Source organism: Phyllostomus hastatus, unplaced genomic scaffold, assembly GCF_019186645.2.
Source record: "Phyllostomus hastatus isolate PE091 unplaced genomic scaffold, TTU_PhHast_1.1 phas_scaffold_317, whole genome shotgun sequence".
Lineage (NCBI taxonomy): Eukaryota > Metazoa > Chordata > Mammalia > Chiroptera > Phyllostomidae > Phyllostomus > Phyllostomus hastatus.
In genome coordinates this window covers 611759-626083 of record NW_025334023.1, presented here as the reverse complement: position 1 = coordinate 626083, position 14325 = coordinate 611759, and the positions used below count along the sequence as shown (strand labels likewise).

The window sequence follows — 14325 nt, the reverse complement described above, 5'->3', positions numbered from 1 at the left end:
TACCAGCTAGGAAGAATGCAGGAGAGACATTGTGGGAAGGAAAGGGGCGAAAGGCTCTTGCTGGAGGGCCTTGAGGAGGTGCCACTTGGATTTGGATTAAGACCTGGAGATCGAGGTGACACAGCTGATGGTGCTGGGGACCGCTGGGGGCTAGCTGAGTCACAGACTCAGATTCCCGCCCCCCGCCCCCCCCCAATATGGTACCTCTGACTGGGCAAAGGGGGTAAGGAAGGACTGTGTGTGTTTGTGGGTGTTTTAAGGGACTTCAGGATTTAAACGAAGGCATTAAGTCATTCCTCTAAGTCTGTATAAGTTTTGAATAGTTCCATTCCTTTTCACCAAACGCTGGCATTGAGAGCCATAATTCCTAAGGGTGGTAGGCAAGATGAACCTACTATAGGGGGACCCCAGGAGAGTGGGGGGGTCTGTTTGGTAACAGTATCTTCAACTGCCCCCCTGCTTCACGGGTCTGTTCTGTAACAGGGGTGCTTTCTGATTGCTATTAGTGTCTGGGCTTAAGCTCTGAGGAAGGAAGGAAGGCAAAGTTAATTTTGGTAGCCTTGGGCCGCCATGGACTTAAGGAGCCAAGGTGGAATCTAGGAGACCAGGGAACTGAAAGGCTTTCTTCAGGTACATCTGAAGAGTGCTGCTGCTTATTTTGTTCTTCACCACCATGCTTTGCAGAATAGAGACCACTTTGCCTTCCACTATCTCTGGGACTGCTCCCATTTGGGGTCCCTGAACAACCAGACCTGATCTGGGTATACAAATCCCATGTCAACGGACCAGCAGCCAGAGATGATCAGTCAGAACAATCTGAACATTCAGTGACATATAGGTACTAGGGGTGAAAGAAGATAATTAAGATAAAAGGTAATTTCATTAAAGAAATTCAAGGAGGGAGAGTGAAAAAGCACTTTCTGAGGCCATAACATGATTTCTCTTAAAAATAATTGAATGAACTGAAGGAAGAGGTGGTCTTTCTTGAGATCCAAAACAGATTTGAAAAATAAAACAAGCAGCAAAAATATAAATATGAATCAAGAATAACAAAATGTAAATACCTAGAATTCTAGAACAGGGGTGTCAAAATCATTTTCACCAGGGGCCACATTAGCCTCATGGTTGCCTTCAAAGGGCTGAAATAATTTTACGACCGTATAAATATCATTACTCCTTAACCGTTAAGGAGTTGAAATTACATTCAGCCCTTTGAAGGCATGTGGCCCACAGTGAAAATGAGTTTGACACCCCTGTTCTAGAAGGAGTAGAAGACATTAATGGATGAGAGACAATAATTAAATAGATTATTTCTTGAGCTATAATAAAAGGCTCACTGTGTTTCAGGCTGGACCAAAAATACAAAGTGTGAAGGAAAATCCTTTTCCCTCTGATAGCCTTTTATATACGTTCTTCATTTACATATCTATGTTTTCCCTTGTTCACTTTCTGACAGAGTGTGAAGTTTTAACTTTCCCTGGAATCGTCAATTTCCTTTTCAGAGCAGATACAGAGCAAAATCCAAAACACAGACAGAGTTCCATAAGAAGAGTATGCAGGCAGAGGCATTCTCTCTTGGGCCCGGTCTCTTGGCCGAGACGTGCTCCTTTGCCTCGGGCTGAAACAGCATCAGCCCCGAATGACCCTTCCTGGGTCCCGAGTGGCAAAGGTATGCTCCCCAACCAGTTACAGGCAACCTTTCCTAGGTCTTACAGATGGCCTTAAACAGGTCTACAGGTACAGAGGATTTCTGATCAGAAACAAAACCAATGGCAGACACTTGCTCCTTTCCCATAAAACCAGAAAAGGAGTAGTTGAGGTTTCCTTTCCTCCAGGTTTAAAACTTGCACAACTTTTTCTACATAGTTTTACCCATCCAGATTTAACCATAACTCACTTTTAACCCCTGTTCCTTTCCCACTCTGGGAAGACTATGCTTAAACTCAGTATCTGGCAGCTGTAAGTCCCTAGCACTATAGGCACCTTCCACCAAAAGTCCCTAGATTCACAGGGACATCCTGCAGATTTTTGAAGCTTAGACCTTGCAAACACCCTATAGATCAGATGCTCACCCTTGGAGCCCAGTTCATGTCCTTCAGAACCAGAGCCCTATGAGAACCATTTGCACAGAGAACCTGACTGGCGCAGTGCCCACACAGCAGGAGCACAGCCCGTAATCTGAAGAGAACCTTTGGCCCACCACCTTGCCCAGTTCCAAGATGGCGGAACTCTCACCTGACCCATCATCCAACATGGCAGCGCCCATGCACGCTGGGTCATCCAAGATGGCGACACACACGCATGCCCCATCCCCCACGGTGGGGCACTCACGTGACTCATCCTCCATTTTATCCAAAATGGCAGCACACCCACGTGGCTTGGTGTCCAATCCCCAACATACAGGCAGGGTCGGCTTACAGAGCCTAGGGGTTTGCTTCCTCCCCAAACCAGGGCACAGGTTCCCTTACTGCCACCTGGGCTCACCGGAACTGTAAGTGAGCAGACCGGGGCCACCTGGGAGCAGCACGCTAACCAAACCATTATCCACAGCTCCATTGTTCCAAAACTGTTCAGAAACAAGTTTTCTACCAAATCATTTCACTTCTCGGCTCCCTTCCCCATTTTGTTTTCTTTTCACCTTTCTGGGTGTGATTAGGTGGCTGATGTGTTACAGAACAGACTGGGGGGGGTGGTGAACGATATATTATTACCAAAAGGACCCCCTCTTTTCCCTCCGGGGGTCCCCCCCGTACTGTTACAGAACAACAAGGGGGGCCTGGTACGATATACTATTACCAAAAGGAACCCCCCAGGTTCGTTATGTCCACCGCCAGAGGAAAGATGTTTCTCAATGTCAGAGATCTGTGAAAAGGAAAGGAATTTATTATTCATTTGAAATAACACAAACTAAAGTTCCCCACAAATGCACACAGTCCTTCCAGCACCCTCCATGTGGCAAAAGGGAGCACTTCCAAAGCCTCATGGTCCTGACTCTCACCCAAGCTGTATGGTCCCAACCAAGACACCAAAGCCGCGTGGTCCTAAACAGACGCGTGGCCCCAAAAAGAGAGACACCCAATGGCGCCTGTGCCTCCATTTAAATCCCAGCGCCAATCTTCCTCTGCAGCCCCATTTCTGGGTCCTCTCACAATTGGCCACAGCTGCCCGCATTCTGGGCAGGTGTGGCCCTGTGGTGTGGAGCCAATTATCTCCAAGCTCTTCTGGACCCCATTACAAATCCCTATTTGGGGCTCCCCTCTTGGCTGCACCCTGTTACAGTACTAGGTTCACTCTTCCTGTCACCAGAGGAAAGATGTCTCTCAATTCCAGAGACGTCTGGTGAAAAGGAAAGGGATTATTTATTTAAAAATTGTACAGACTTAGAGTAATGACTTCATGCCTTCATTAAAATACTAAAGTTCTTTAGAATACCCACAAACACACACAGTCCTTTCTTTTCCCCCTTGCCCAGTCTGAGGTACCATATCTCAGGAGAAGAAGTAGAAGTCTGTGATTCGGGCTCCCCGCACCATCAGTTGTGTTGCTGCCATGATCTCCAGTTAATCCAAAGCCATGTGGTACCTTCTCATGGCCCACCAGCAAGAGTCCTTTCACCCCTTTTCTTCCCAGCAAGGTCTCCCCTGCTGCCTAAGCCACGTAGCAAAAGGGACCACCCCAGAGCCAAGTGGTCCTAACTCTTACCCAAGCCGAGTGGTCTCCCTCTGCCAAAGCCTCATGGCCCCAACTCCCCCAAAGCTGTGTGGTCCTGACCTGGTATGGCTGCCACACCTGGCTTTAAATCCCAGTACCAATCTTCCTCTGTAGCCCCTTTCCGACTTCTCCCACAATCAGTTATACTTGCCAGCATTTCTGTATCCTTCCAGCTTTATTGGGCTGCCATAGTGAGTCTGGGCAGGCGTGGCCCTGTGGCGTGGAGCCAATCATCTCCAAGCTCTCACACAGGCGCTGTAACCTGGGGGAGTTGCCTCCCAGTTACATCCTGGGTTGAAGTCACTCCCATCCCCCTGGCTCAAAGCAAGGCCACAGCTACTTAACATATCTATGCAACCAGTTAAAGGTTATAGGTATGTTAAGTGACCATGCCAGAGGTTAGCAGCACAGCTGTTGCTGTACAAAACAGCTTTCAATGTCCCTGCTCCATGTGTCCCATCTCCCAGCTCAGACTTGTGGGGGTGAGGACATCCTATAGATATTTTTTTTCTCTAATATTTCCTGGATACCCTGAGTTCTGGACTTCATTAGAAATCCCTATTTGGGGTCCCCCTCTTGGCTGCACCTTGTTACAAACGCCCTCAGGAGGAGTGCAGAGAAGTCCTCAGAGACTGGGAAAATTCCGAAGTCTCACTCTCCCACACCTGAGGGGGTCAGTCTGTCACGGGCAATTATCTCCCTTCGTGGTCCCCAAAAGCTGTTACAGAACAGACGGCGGGGGTGGGTGTGTGTGCATGTGAATGATATACTATTACTGAATGGACCCTGGGCCCACCGCCAAGAAAAGGTGTCTCTCAATGCCAGAGGTTGGTGAAAAGGAAAGGGATTATTTGTTTAAAAGTTATACAGACTTAGAGTAATTGTTACAAGATGGGGGAAGCCAAGAGGGGGGACCCCAAGTGGGCATTTGAAATGGGGTCCGGAACTTAAGGTGTCCAGGAGATTTTAAGATGTCTCCATCCCCCCACCCAGGGTGTGGGTTGGGGGAAGGGACAAATGGAGCAGGGCCATTGAGAGCTGTTTTGCATAGCAACAGCCTTGCAGCTACCCTCTGGCGTGGTCACTTAACATATCTATAGTTTTTGGCTGGTCACTTAGATATGTTAAATAGCTGTGGTGATGCCCTGAGCCAGGGGAATGGAAGTAACTTCCCCACCAAGACGTGAGGTGGGGCAGATCCCCCAAGCTACAGTGCCTGCATGAGAGCTCAGAGAAGTTTGGCTCCTGGGCATGGGGCCACGCCTGCCCAGACTCAAGATGGCAGCCCAGTAAAGCTGGAAGGATACGAGTTCTGGCATGTGAAGCTGAGTGTGGGAGGAGTTGGAAATGAGGCTGCAGAGGAAGATTGGCCGCGGGGATTTAAAACCCAGACGTGGCGGCCATTGAGGAGAGAACCATGCTGCTTTGAGAAGGAGAACCATGCGCAGCCCTGAGAAGGAGAACCATGTGGCTGTGGAGGTGCAGAGAGGATCATGGCCATTGTAGAGAGAACCACGTGGCTTTGGCAGAGTGGGGACTCTCCCCTTCCCGCAGCCCTGAGGAAGGAGAACCACGCGGCCTTGACAGAGTGGAGACTCCCGTGGCCCTGGGAGAGAGGACCACGTGCCTATGCCAGAGTGGGGACCCCCACAGCTTTAGAAGGGGGAACCACCACCTGGTTTTAGCAGAGATCCTGGCGACTCAGCCGAGGGTGCCGGGAACCCAGGGAAGTCTCCCAGTCGAGATGGAGGACTAACTAAGAACCAGAGGACTGCCTGAGCCATGGACTTCTATTTCATTTCCTGAGATATGGTACTCTGGACTGGGCAAAGGGGGAAGGAAGGAAAGACTGTGTTTGTGGGTGTTTTAAGGGACTTTGGGATTTTGATAAAGACATTAGGTCACTACTTTAAGTTAGCATAGCATTAAATAAACATTTCCTTTCCTTTTCACGAATCTCTGGCATTGAGAGACGTCTTTCCTAGGGCGGCGGACATAATGGACCTGGGGCCTTCTTTCAATAATAGTATATTGTCCCAGGCCCCCCTTGTCTGTTCTGTAACATAATGACTTCATGTCTTCATTAAAAATACTAAAGTCTGTTAGAATACCCACAAACGCACACAGTCCTTCCTTCTCCCCTTTGCCCAGTCCAGGGTACCATATCTCAGGAAAAGAAGTAGAAGTCCATGGTTCAGGCAGCCCCTTAGTTCTGGACCATCAGCTGTTGTCAGGATGGGCAGGGTAGGACAAGTGGGAATCTAGTTACAATTAGCATTCTGGACTACAAATATGGCCACCGTTTGGACTACAAGTAATATGGCAACTGAACTCTGACCCAGAAGAGGTGGCTGACATCAGACCAGGAGCCACCAATGCTAAGTTGCTTCTTTGTTCACCAAGAACCAATCCTTGGCTCCCACGCGAAGTCCAGCCATATAAAACTCCCAGCCTTTCCCTTCTCCCGCGTGGTCTTTTCTTAGCCCCTTCTCTGGGCGGGGAAAATGTCGCCCGGGAGCACAAACTTCCAAAATAAAGCTCGTCTGCCTGTTTCCATGGCTAATTGACTGTTTATTTCCTCGGCGGGGTCTAAGAAAACCTTACAGCTGTGTCACTGCTGTGATCTCCAGTTAGTCCAAAACCATGTGGCACCTTCTCATGGCCCAACAGCAAGAATCCTTTCATCCCTTTTACAAATTTCCATTTGGGGGCCCCCTTGGCTGCACCCTGTTACACTTCCTTAACAGGATAACACCCTTAAGAAGGCAAAAATGGTTCTTGGGGTGGGGAAGTGGCAAAAAATTTTACTCTCTTAATGTGTAAAGCACAGACCTAATAAATAAACAAACAGAAATGCAGGTTATCTGTGCTATTAAAATTTCATAGAGGCAATTAAGGAAAAAAATGTCTTAAAGTTTCCATAAGTAGGTGATAATTAATAAGAGATTGAGAAACACTGGACTAGACTGATAAGATAAGAGAAACACCAAGGTATATGCTGGTAAAAAACTTGAATTCTAAGGAGAAAGAGAAAAATCTTACAAATTTTCAGCTAAAAAGAACAGGATATGTACAAAAGAAGAATCATGCTAGAATTAATTTTTTTTTCTTTTTAATCTCTAATGCTGGAACTGAGACAGTGGAATGGTTTAAGGAATACTGAAAGAGTATACTCAGCCAATATATAGCTCATGCCTCAGGATGAAAGAAAGATACATAACACTTTGGAGAGCTCCCCACTGAGAAAAATACTTAAGAGAAGACTTTTCAAGCATTATCACTTAGGTGAACCAGAACAAAAATTTGGGAAGAATGTGTAGAAAGAAAACAGGCAAACACTCAGTCTTGGACTAAATATTTAAATAATTTATTATTAAGTTTAATGGAAAAAGTTGAAACCAGGCAAATGAAATAGAAACATGGCTGAGGTAATCAAGACTCACTTGTCTTCTAATTGCTAAGCTTATGCAATTATATAGCTTTAGACATTAGAGTTAAACATTATTAATGACTCTGGAATTTGAAACTATGTGAGTTTCATGTTATTCTTTTCATGAAGCATAAAACTTGAAAAGCCATGAGTTTTTATTAATTGTAAGCATTTATATTGCCATTGTAATAAAATAGGCCTGTAGCAAAACTAGCTTAGGTGGTAGATGATTTTTGTATAGGATCCTCTGGAGGGGAGCAAAAGAGGAATGGACAGGAAGAAGTCACAGCATTGGGAAACTGTTAGCAAAAAATCCCATTAGGGATGAGGCTGGTGGAGACAGCTGTGTTCCTGGAGCCCTAGTGAAAGTGCTTCCCACAAGGGCTCTCATGACAGAGGATAAAAAAAAACCCAACTCCGGAAATCAACAAGCTGAATATCATCTCTAATTTAATGTCTATTCCTGAAGACTTATTCTAAGGCTGGTGAGTGAATTAGACATCTGTGATTCTGGTGGTCGAGGATCAAGGTAAGCACTGGACTGTTGTTATGTCCCTGATAGGCTAGAGGTGACAGGACTCTTGCAGGACATTGATATATGTGGATGCAGAATGGATAAGGAACAGACACACAAATCTGGTTGGTTACAAGGCAAGTGGAGGGTGAGGTGTGGGAAAGAAGATGATACTACATCAGCTCTCTGATGTTACTGAAAGTATGTAAGTAAAAAGATACCATCCAAAAAATAACAGGTGCCCCAATAATCTGGGTATGAAAAAAAGAGAAGACTAAAGACATATCTTGGAAAATACAAGAGGAGCCTTGATCATGACTGAGATCCGTGCAGGCTTCCCAAAGAAGGATGTGGTGATGCGAACCCCGGCTCGTGGGGTCCGCCACATTGCGGATGAGATATGAGAAATTCACATGGACTATTGAGGCTTGTGGAGGAAAAGGGATGGCATGGCTTCTCTCTCAAGAGGAGAAAAAGTCTCAGAGTGCCTCGGCCACTCTCTCAAGGGGAGAGCACCCCAACCTTTGCCTTGACAAGCTTTTATTGCTTTTTCTGGGCACATTACCTGATGGTCCTCATTTACTATGCAGAGGTTCACTTTAGGTGGTTACCTTTTACAGAAGACAAAGGAGAGGATGCTGTTAATCACATCACAGAAGAAGGATATTTGCAAATGTAAAGGGACAAGTGGTTGAACTGGTTACACTCACCCTTGGAAGATTTAGCATAGATTTTAGGAAGTTACTTTAAAGATGTTCAGTATATGTTTGCTGCCTCAATTCAGGTGAGGGAGTTTTAGCAGAAGCAAGCCTCATTGCAGTCTACGTACAATACAGTTCTGATTCCCTGAGGGAGAACCTATCCATGGGTGTGGGTCCTGTGCATCTCCAAGTGGAAGCTGGGCCCACAGCACGCAGAATGGTTTCCTATAGTGTGGGAAGGGCTTTGAGGAAGCAGCCAGACCATCTTGGGAAATGTGAGAAAAGTATGAGGGAGAAGCCATTTGGAGGGGGATTTCTAGGATGAACACGTGTTAGACCAAAAACTTTCTAACAGGAGACCAAACCGGAAATTCCCCAACCTCTTAGCTCTCTGGCTTCAGACATGGGCTGAAATTAATAACACATCCCTGCTATGACCTTTCCCTAGTAACTTGGCATCATCAGCTTCTATAATCTCTCATCTCAAGCTCTTGCCTTTGTTGAATTGTGTGTCCCTGACCTCTTCCTCTCATAGAGCAGCCACATGCTTTTTAGGGGCAGTTCCCTTCTCAAAGCCAGTGATGGGTCTCCCTTAACCAGTAACTCTAAAGGTAGAACAGTTTCTCTTATCACATATAGGATGGTAGGAGGAACTGCTTTTCCTCCCCAGAAAGAAGAAAACAGAGGCACCAAGAGAGGGAACCTGGAGTGGAAGAAATAATGATAATGTGCACAAGATATAATGGCTACTGAGATAAATATTTAGAGATAGCCCTTCATCAGAGGGAATTAACATTTGTCTCCAATTCTCCAAAACCACCTGTTTACAGATTTGCCTCACCCTCAAACTGTATGCCCCTAAAATTCTGGGTGTTTTTCATCTTTCCCCCATACTCCCAGTTTCTAATATGGTGCTTGAAAAATGATAATGCTTAAAGTATACTTGCTAAATCAGTTAATGAGTGAAAGTGCACTACCAAATATATCATATAAATTTCACCTCTAGAATAGTCTTCCAGATATGATGCTGTTGCATGCCCAGCAATAATGCCTTTCTTCTTTTCCCATTTCAGTTATTTTTAAACTTAGTTCCCCAAGCTGTGAGCACAAGGAGTGCTTCAGCTCAGGCACACACTCCCTGCCAATGCTGCCTCTTCAAGGTCTGTTGACTCACTTTGCAAGTGAGCAAACTGCATTATGTGATAATTTCAGAAACTTAAATATCCAATTTCTATCAATTATTGGTTTGTGATATTTGGGAAATGATTCACATTCACTGAGTCCCACTTTCCTTATGTGTGACATGGGGTTAATATCCAGTCCTGAAATGGATATTCAACATCTAAATTCAGAAAAATACAAAGTGCCCCATACAAAGTGCTTACTATAGTATCTGGCATAAAACATATGCACAATAAATATTAGATTATTTCTTCCTTGACTGTAGTGTGTTCAGATTTATTCTCTTTCTGGGACGGCACTTGCATTTCAGAATCCTGTATTTTTTGTCAATTGCTGTTGCAATAAATCTCTACCAGTAATCTTTCTTAAATAGAGTAATTGTTCTAAACTACTGGCTTCAAGACATCTGATGATGCTCCTTGTGAAGGATGCATCTTAGTGTGAAGATGAAGTCTTAGTGTGAAGTTGTGAACAAGACCCTTCACAATCAGGAAAAATCTGCCTGTGCACCTCCTCCCTGCCCTGTCCAGCACTCCTAATGCACCTGCCACCCTGGGCTAAAGATGTTTAATGAATGCAAACATTTCCTAATGGTGATTTCCTATTTTCAATCACCTGATTTCATTCTTCACCTTATGTTAACTGCTCAATCTCAGTTCAAGTATCATCTTGTTATTGTCTTCCCAGACACACACAATGGTTTCTTCTCTATATCAATAACACTGTTTTGTAAGAAAGAACATACAACCATATTTTTACTTTGATGAGTTGGAAACATGTGTGTCTTTAAATGAGACTGTCACTCATTGAGGGCAGAGGACATAACTTTTTCACCTCTGTATGTGTCTTATTATTTGCATGTACAAAGAAGATGGAAGTGTGGAATATGCCAAAATTTCATGGTGTTTTCACAAAGATTATTCCAGGAAAATCTGTGATTTCCTCTGTCTCTGTGAATAAGAAGTGATGTCTCTGGTGGCCTCCCCAGGCATGACTACCTCAAACCACACTGGTGTTAGCCACACAGTCTTCCACTTGCTGAGCATCCCAGGCTTAAAGGATCAGTACATGTGGATTTCCATCCCCTTCTTCATTACCTATGTCATTGCCCTGCTTGGGGACAGCCTGCTCATTTTCATTATCCTCACCAAGCACAGCCTCCATGAACCCATGTACATCTTCCTCTGTGTTGGTTGGAATACACCTTGTCCTCTCCACATGCACAGTACTTCAGGCTTTGGCCATCTTCTGGTTCCGAGCTGGGGAGATCTCCCTGAACCGCTGGACCACTCAGGTATTCTTCCTCACTTCCACTTTCATCTCTGAGTCAGGGATCTTGCTGGTGATGGCATTTGCCATATGCTACCCACTGAGATACACCACCATTTTTACACGTGCACTGATTGGGAAAATTGGTGTGACTCTCTTTCTGAGAAGTTTTGGTACAGTATTTCCTATAATATTTCTTCTGAAAAGACTGACTTTTTGCAGAACTAACATTCTTCCACACACTGTGAGCACATTGCCTTGGCCAAATATTTCTGTGATGACATACAAGCGAACATCTGGTATGGAATTTTTGTCCTAATGTCAACAATTGCTTTAGGTGTTTTAAATTATTGTTTCATATGTACTTATTCTCTGTGCTGTCTTTCACATCCTTTCCCAAGATGCTTTTCACAAAGGTCTCAATACATGTGGCTCCCATGTCTGTGTTATCATTCTCTTATGGGCCTCAGATCTTCTCAGTCCTCACTCAGTGGTTTGGACAACACATCTCACCCCACATCCATATCCTCATGGCCAGCATCTGCATTCTTGTGCCTCCTGTGCTGAATCCCATCATTTATGGGATCAAGACCAAACAGATCCACAACCAGGTGACTCGTATCTTGTTTTCAAAACACAAATGACTTTGGGAATGGACACCAGATTAGTTTTCTCAACATTTGTAGTCATACATTGAGGTGAGCTTTAGAAGCCCTAGCAGGTGAGAGACAGCTGAGACTCTATATCTACGTAGTCTGTAGACTACATCTCACTGAACATGTATTTCTGGAGCAAGTCCACAGGGAAGCTTTGGACATGCTTTTCAAAGTCTCTGATCAATAATAAAAGATCAACTTCTTTGTGGCTCAGTAAGCTTTCACACACAGAGTCTGAGAAATAAATCACTTATAGTCTGTACACAAGATAGATATTTGGAAAGAGATGAATTATTTTTTAAAAATTGTATTTTATGGCTTATGCTATTAGAGTTGTCCTGATTTTTTCCCCTTTGCTCTCCTCCACCTAGCACCTTCTACTACCTCAGGTGATCCCCCCACCATTGTTCATGTTCGTGGGTCATGCATATAAATTCTTTGGCTACTCCATTTCCTATATATTGTACTTTACATCCCCATGGTTATTCTATAACTACCTATTTGTACTTAAAAAAATGATTTTATTTATTTAATTTTAGAAGGGAAGACAGAGAGAAAGAGAGGGAGAGAAACATCAGTGTGTGGTTGCCCTCTGAGAGCCCCCTACTGGGAAGCTGGTCTGCAAACCAGGCATGTGCCCTGACTGGGAATCAAACCAGCAACCCCTTGCTACACAGGCCCACACTCAGTCCACTGAGCCACACCATCCAGGGCTACCTATTTATACTTCTTAATTCCTTCAACCTTTTCACCCAATTCCCCTCATGCCCCTCCCATCTGGCAACCATAAAAACACTCTCTGTATCCATGATTCTGTCTCTGTTCTTCTTGTTTGCTTAGTTTGTTTTCTGGATTAAATTGTTGATAGATATGTATTTTTTTGCCATTTTATTGTTTATAGTTTTAATCTTCTTTTTCTTAGATAAGTCCCTTTAATATTTTATATAATAATGGTTTAGGGATGATGAACTCCTTTACTCTTTTAGTTTTTAGCTGGAATGCCTGAAGGTTGGAGTCTTTATCTTCTGAAGTTAGTTCCCAGGATTCTTGTATTAACAAGCTGTTCATCTGTAAGCTACAAATTATTCAGAGTCAGCATTTACAGAAAGAATGTCAAAAGAGTGGTGGGATGGGTTACATTATTACTTTAAATAAATTGAAGAGAATGAAATGCATAAAGAAGCCAATTTATTACTTCAGTTAGTGTGATTTACGTTCTCTTTTTTGTTTTTAAAGTCATTTTTAAATGGCTGAATTTTTACAGAGATAACATATGTAATTTATGTAAATTATATTTATATTTTTAAAATATCTGACATGTTTTTATATATATTTATAAGTTTTATTTATAGTGTAAGTATTTTAAGCATATTTTTAGCTAGCTATCAAATATACTAGTTTTTGGAAGAACCATAATTTGCCTAACCATTTTTATTATTATTAACGTACAGTGTGTTTCAAATGCTTCAGTTGTCCAAGAGTGTAATGTTTACTTCAGCATTTCCTCATTTTGCCTGTCCATGAATTTTAGTTATACGTGAGTCCTTAAATAGTATGTTGTCAACTTACTGTTTTTTTGTTTCCTTTGTGTTACTCAGAAGAGTTTTATGTTGCTTTATTTATTCTTTTATTGTTGTTCAAGTACAGCTCTCTCCATTTTTCCCCACCACTTCCCACCCCCCCCCATCCCCACTTCTCACCCTTGATCCTACCAACTTTGGCTTTGTCCTGTTTTAAAATCAAACAAGAATTACATTATTTTAATTAAAATTTTGCTTCTACTTAATTTAGCACCTGAGTAATTATAGTCGATATTTCAAAAAAATTTTGCTGTTGTTTTAGAGAAATACAAAATAAGCAAAAGAAGCATTTTAATGACCATCAATCATATCCACCAACCAAACATTTTTGTAATTACAAAATGCCTTTGTCATTTAAGCTTATTTTCACACAATTGTGCATGTATTTTATGATTTACCTTGTTTTATATTTAATATTATATAACAAGCATTGTCTTTCAGCATCAAAGGAACATTATGTAAATAGCTATGTGTGGTGCCAGCTGGGGACTGGAAATATCAGAGGGAAGACTTTGTCAAGCATCTGATTGTGTAACTCATTATTCTGTACACCTGAAACTAATACAAAATAACATTAAACATAAACCAAAATTAAAAAAAATTTTAAAGACATTATGTAAGTATTAAGTTTTTTGCAGTTCATTACTATTTTATTTAGTATATTTTATTGATTATGCTATTACAGTTGTCCCAATTTTTTCTCCCCTTTATATCTCCCCTGTAGCATCCTGTACTGTCTTGTACCACCCTGTACCACATCGTGCCATCCCACCCTCCAGTATTTCCCCACCCCCTTAGTTCACGTCCATGGGTTGTACTATAAGTTCTTCGGCTTCTCTATTTCCTATGCTATTCTTAACCTCCCCCCGTCTATTTTATGCTGAACAATTATGCTTCCTATTCCTGTACCTTTCCCACCTTTCTCCCCCTCTGCCTCTCCACTGATAACCCTTCATGTGATCTCCATTTCTGTGATTCTGTCCCTGTTCTAGCTGTTTGCTTAGTTTGTTTTTGTTTTAATTTTTTTAGGTTCATTTGTTGATAGTTGTGTTTGTTGTCATTTTACTGTTCATAGTTTTGATGATCTTTTTTTTCTTAGATAAATCCCTTTAACATTTCATATAATAAGGGCTTAGTGATGATGAACTCCTTTGACTTGACCTTATCTGGGAAGCATTTTATCTGCCCTTCCATTCTAAATGATAGCTTTGCTGGATAGAGTAATCTTGGATGCCTGTAGGTCTTTGCCTTTCATGACTTGACTCTTTCCAGCCCCTTCTTG

General features: G+C 43.0%; 1 pseudogene; it reads left to right on the top strand.

Annotated features, from left to right (window-relative positions):
- Positions 1-10528: 10528 nt before the first annotated feature.
- On the top strand, positions 10529-11451 carry LOC123805635 (annotated as a pseudogene).
- Positions 11452-14325: the final 2874 nt, after the last annotated feature.